Source organism: Vicugna pacos, chromosome 36 (assembly GCF_048564905.1).
Source record: "Vicugna pacos chromosome 36, VicPac4, whole genome shotgun sequence".
Classification (NCBI taxonomy): Eukaryota; Metazoa; Chordata; class Mammalia; order Artiodactyla; family Camelidae; genus Vicugna; species Vicugna pacos.
In genome coordinates this window covers 5,807,342-5,813,341 of record NC_133022.1, presented here as the reverse complement: position 1 = coordinate 5,813,341, position 6,000 = coordinate 5,807,342, and the positions used below count along the sequence as shown (strand labels likewise).

At 45.6% G+C, this 6,000-nt stretch overlaps 1 pseudogene; it reads left to right on the top strand.

Moving 5' to 3' along the window:
* The first annotated feature begins 270 nt into the window (after nucleotides 1-270).
* Nucleotides 271-1,891, top strand: LOC140691667 (large ribosomal subunit protein P1 pseudogene; annotated as a pseudogene).
* The last annotated feature ends 4,109 nt before the right edge of the window (nucleotides 1,892-6,000 follow it).

Genomic DNA, 6,000 nt, shown 5'->3' with positions numbered 1-6,000 from the left:
CAGTCCTACAGCCACCAGGAACTGAATTCAGTCAACAACACAAATGAGCACGGAGTTGGATCCTGAAAGGAATCCCAAGAGCCCCCTGAAAGGGACGCAGCTGTGCTCACACCTTGTTTTCAGCCTAGTAAGGCCAGTAAGCAGCCTGACTTATGCCCTGCAGAGCTGTAACATAGTAAGTCTGTGTTGTTTTAAGCTGCTTAGTTTATGGGAACTTGTCACACCCATAATAGAAAAATTAAGGCAATCACATCTAGACCAAAGACTACCATGCTGAACAAAGGTAAGCCTAGAACTCTGAGCTCCTGACTACTAGCCCACCTTGGATGAAAGGGTGACTCAAAAGTGGTAAGAAATCTATAGCAAAGGAAGTACCCAAACATGGAGGTTTGATAAATCAAAAACCAGACAAGAAATTCAGAATAAAAGTCAAAGAAAAATCAGTAACTAAAGCAACAAATAACCAGCAACCAGAGTCAAAGCCTGTGCCAGATCAGTACACGCTTCTACATGTGCTTCTTCTTCAGCAAGAAAAAGGGCAGACAACCTAGAACATGACTAGTACATAGCACACAGAAAAAGCAATATTCAGTGGAAATTTATAATATTGTTATATAAAAAATGAATGAAAATTAGTAATTTAATGGTCTAACTTTAGAATTTGGAACAAAAAAAGAACAAAATAAACCCCAAGAAAGTATAATTAAAGATATACTAAACAGAGAAGCAAAATTAATAAACTAAAGGACAATATGGAGAGAACCAACAAAGCCAAAACTGGCTGTTTGAGAGCTCTGCCCCTGCATGAATACAGATGAAGCATAATTATAAAGGAATTTGGTGTTCACTTAGCCAAGAATCATGGCACACGCACTGATGTCACTGAAAAAAAAAGAGTACATTCCAACCTTTGCAATAAGTAACATACACTTGTTTCTCCTTGTTTTCCCTGAGTGCCTCCTGCAGTCTCTAAGAGCAGGCTTCACGGCCACACAGTGTCACACGCAAGGTTAATTTGGTTGGGGCTGTGGTGACATCCGTGCCGTGAATAATGCTATTTACACATCTGTGTGAGACGGACGTGAATGACGCAGCCCGCAACAGGGCTGCCTCTGAATGACATGGAGCTGTGCTTTGCTGAGGTGTAAGAACGTCGCATGTTGCATGAGCCCATTCTGCTTAGATGGAAGCTTCCAGGTCAAAGGTGAAGACTCCGAGGACCTGTTTACATAGGATTACGGGATGTTAAGGTTTGAGTCTTCTGGTTGTTTAAAATAATGGATTGAATGATCACTTTGGTTTTGTTTTTTTTTTTATCCCTCTATTCTGTTGATCTATTTGACTCAAAAATACAGGTTATTTGGGTATCTTTAAAACTCAGCTTATACCAACTTCAACACAACAAAGGACCGTTTTTCCTCGGCTGCGGCCAAGGGGCTCCGTCCGCCCGAGGGAGCCAAGGCGGCGGTGGGGTGAGGCCCCCACGTCACCCGGCGCCCAGCACTGCGCCCGCCCGGAGCTCTCCGCGCCCAGCCTCACGCCCCCAGCTCGCCTGCATCTGCTTGGCCCTCGTCCTGCGCGACAATGAGGTGACGGTCACGGAGGACACGATCAATGCCCTCATTAAAGCAGCCGGTGTCGAACCTTTCTGGCGGGGCCTGTTTGCAAAGGCGCTGGACAGTGTCATCACCGGCGGCCTCATCTGCAACGTGGGGGCCGCTGCACCCCCCCTCACTCCCCCCAACCCCGACCCCTCACACCCCCCACCCCCCAACCCCCAACTCCCGCAGCCGGCGCCACCCTCGCTGAGGAGGAGAAAGCGGAAGCAAAGAAAGACGGATTCGGATCCCAGGAGTTTGATGATGACATGGGCTTTGGGCTTTTTGACTAAACTTTTGCAGGAACACATTCAATAAAAAGCTGAGCTCTTTGCTGCTGTTGGTCTTGCTGGAAAAAAAAAAAGTAACAGCAACAACGGACCTGAAGCCCGCTTAGCCATAGTGCGGATGTAAAATAAGAGGGGTAACTTACCAGTTTATCGTCTAATGTGAGACTCACCCAGCTCTCTTTGTGTGGACGGATGTGATGCTGATGGAAAAGGCGGCTTCAGAGCGGGGTAATTAACTGGCTCAGATGGAAGGGATGAGGGACATCTAAGCAGTCAGACCTACAGCCTCCTGCCGCTCTGATTCAGTGATGCCTTGCGCCGCTGGCCGAAGGGTGGAGTGTGACTCTGAGAAAAGCAAGCCCCAGACACTTTCTAACTCAAGTGTCTGGATTAGAAGAGCTGTGATTCTGCATTTCTGTTGCTGCCTTGTGCCTATGTGTTTGCACTCAGAAGATAAAAAGAACATGTCATAGAGTCTCTGCAAATGGAACACAGGAAGGATAAATTATCTTAATTATTTATTTACTGAAAATATGTACAGCCATGGGGAAGACTTACCTTTTCCTCCACCCTGTGGGCCTTTTCAGCTCAGGCTCACTTGCTGCCCAAGAGAGGCACTTTCGGCTTTTTTCTTCTTTTTTTTTGTTACAAAACTCAACTATTTCCCTCACATATTACCATTTTGAAAATATTTTTTGAAACAATAGATGGTGTTGGCTCCTAACAAGACAACAGCTTTTGCCTCTGAAGTAGACATTCCCCTCTATACCACTGAATTTAAAGTTCTTCTTGTTACCAATAGCCTCTGTTTCAAAACTGCTCATTACCTTGAATAGATGGTGGCATATAGTACATCACAGTGCTGAGATTCTCTCTCTTTGCTGTTAAATAAAACCAAAATGAATCAACAGTTTCATATTTTAGAGACTCGGAGAGCATAAGGTGGTCCTGTCCCAGTGCCAGAATAACAGCCCCGTAAAAGCATTTAAGAATTTTATTCTTCCCAAGACATGAAAATGGAACCCACCTTAGCTTTCATCTGAGTTATGCACACCCAGTGAATGGAAGGTAGACCACTCAACTAAAACAGAAAGTTAAGTAGGGAGGTCTGGAGATCAGGAGAAAAGTGCAGGCTAAAATATACATTTAAAAGCCATCACTATAAAATGGTGTTGAAGTGCTGAGAAACTGATGTCACCTCTTGGGAGAGGGCATAGGTAGAGAAGGTGGCGCAAGATGAGGAGGAAATCACGAAGGAGACTGTGAGATGGAGTGGCCTGTGGGGTGGAAGAAAGGGCAGATGAAAACAGAATCTTTGGTTCTCCAATGTCTAACATCTTACCCGGCAGAGATAAAATGGGTGCCCCCGGAGATGAGTATGACATTTGGGTAGCTCCCATTTTCTGGCAATTATGAATAAAGCCTTTATAATTTTTATATAGTTTTTTCTGTGAATTGACAATTCCCATTTCCCTTTAGTAATATCTAGGGCTGGGCTTGACGGGTCATATAGCAAGGGTATGTTTAATTTTTTTAAAAATTGCTGTGCCTTTTGTCAAAGTGGCTGTGCTCTTTCTTCATTCTCACCAGCAACGTACGGGAGTCCCATGTGCCCCAGCACTTTCACTTTCAGTGTTTCAATAGTATTAGTGGTGGTGACAGAATTCTAACCATTCTAGTGGGTACGTAGTGCTAGGTCATTACCATTTACTTTGCATTTCCCTAATGACTAAAGATATTTAGCATCTTTTCGTGTGACTCTTCTCTGGACTTTCAGCTCCACTAGCACGCGGTTTACATGTTGATGCTGACCACTGTACCCTCAGCTCTCACTTCTCGGGTACATATTGCTTTTCAAAAAGTTCTTGTTAAACGAAAGAACAGGAGAACCACAAGAAGTTATAGAATCCAGTCTTTACTCCTGGTCTTGCTAGCCTCCATAAAAGTCAGAGAAAATGAAAAGACAGGAAGTAAAAGGAATGCCTAAATTACAAGAATTCCTCATAATTCTAGAGTCAGGCAAGAATGGAACCCCAGAGGTAGGCCGTGGTCACCGCTGCCACACCAGAAAATGCCCATCTGAGCTGGAGACAGGAAGAAGGGCTCAGAGGTGCTCAGCATCCCAAACGAGGAGGTGCACGTGACAAACAGTCTGGCTCCAGCAACATCAATATCACTCTCTCAGAGACCAGTCAGGTACGAGACCCCTCTCCCCCTCCATCTCCACTTCCTCCTCCTTCTCTTTCACGTCATCATCACATCTCTGGAGCAATTATGCTGTGCCAGCATTTTCCAGAAGCACTTTGCGGGAGGTGTGTCACACAGTCCTCACAGCAGCTCTGAGGACCTTGTAATACTATTGTTTCCATTTTGTAAATAACTAACTGGTGCTTACAGCCCGCTGGAGGTCATAGCTGACCTTCACAGCTGGTTTCATGACTGGGCCTCAAAGTCTGCCCTGTTGGACAGCGAAGCCCCTGCTGCTGTGCTCTGCGCAGCCGCCTGCTCAGTGAGGTTTCTTTGCTGTCTCTTCCAACAAGATTCATTCTACAGTAATCTACTTCCACTTTGTCCATTTCCTTGGATGTGAGGCCCTCAGGCCAGCCTATTGCATAGATCAATCAGGTAATGCGATTTCGGGGACACTGGGGAGGCCCAGTTGGCCTAAATTCTCTCTGATGCAATGATCAATAAATATTTCATCCTTTAACTTAAGGGTTTGGGCTGCAAGGTTGCCAAAGAAAGATAATGCTTTAGTAGCTTATAAAGTTAATCTGGGTGGGAAAAACCTGAGAGAAGGTTTTGATGGAAGGAGGGGGAAAAAGAAACATGAGAACAGTGAGTACTTGAGAAGACAGAGGTATAGGAGAAAAGATACAAACTAGAGTGACTAGGGGAACCAAAGATAGAGTGCTTGATATGCATTTAGTCAATAAAAATTAATAAAAAGTCACCTGGAGCCACTGCCCAAGTTTGCCCGCTGGGAGCTCTGGCCTTTCTTGTGCTCAGCGTTCTTCCTGGCAGAGGGGCAGGCTGAGGAGTTCCCCACATCGCTCCGTCCTTCACCTTCATCAACGGGGGAGCCCTGGTGGGTGGAGACTCTCCTCCAGCATGAAGGCTAAGGAAGTAACTGCCAGGTGATCCCCCCACTTGCATCGGCTTTGATTCCACTGAGCCGAATATCATTCTGCTCAAAGAGACCATCAAATGGTTTCTGAGCAGCTTGAGGTTCAATAAAGTGCAACACATTTTTTCTCCAGCACTTTGCCCTTAGTCTTTGTGACCAAACAGCCAAAGTAAAACTCATTTGTGGAACTGGGTAAAACAGAGAAATGAAGACACAGAGCGTGGTTGGCCAGGCCAAGTCCCTCACCTACCACAGTTTAAGAGTTTGAGGCTCTTGTGGATGAAGCAGGGATACCAGGAGGCACAGACAGTCTATATGGTGGGGAGACTGTGATGACAGTGGGTCGTGGGTGTGACCAGGAAGAAGAGCAGAAAAGCTTGGGAATGGATTAGAGACAAACTAGGAGCTTCTACACCTCCCACTCCTAATTCCTTCCACATGGGAATTGAACACTGACTAATCCAGACCCTTTTTCATGCAGGCTGCTCTGTCCACTTCTGGTATTTACAGGGACAGATGATATGACCAGGAGTGGTGATGCAGTTAACCAGGAGTGGAAACTGGAGGGTGAAGTTTGGAGAAGAAAATGAGTTTTGCATTATGTATACTGTGAATTTCTGGTAGATATTTCATGTGAAGATGTCCAGTGGGGACATGAGTCTAGAAATTAAAAGAAGTACATGGGGCTGGACCCAGAGATTTCAGAGTTATCAGCAAGTGGGTTGCAATCAAAATCAGTCCAGTGCAGCTCTTATTCAGGAACCAGTCACCCTTGCTCACCTTGCTGAGTTTGCCACACACTGGACTTGATTATGCTCCAGTTCCTGGGTCTGGATCCCTGCCCTATTCACAACTCCTCAGCTCCTCTTTTGGTCCCTTACATCATTATTCTAAGACTGAGAAACCCTCCCTTGCTCTTTTGGTACCTTCCCATCTGCCCCTTAACACTGCCCTATATGAGACAAAGATTGACCCCCCCCTTGCT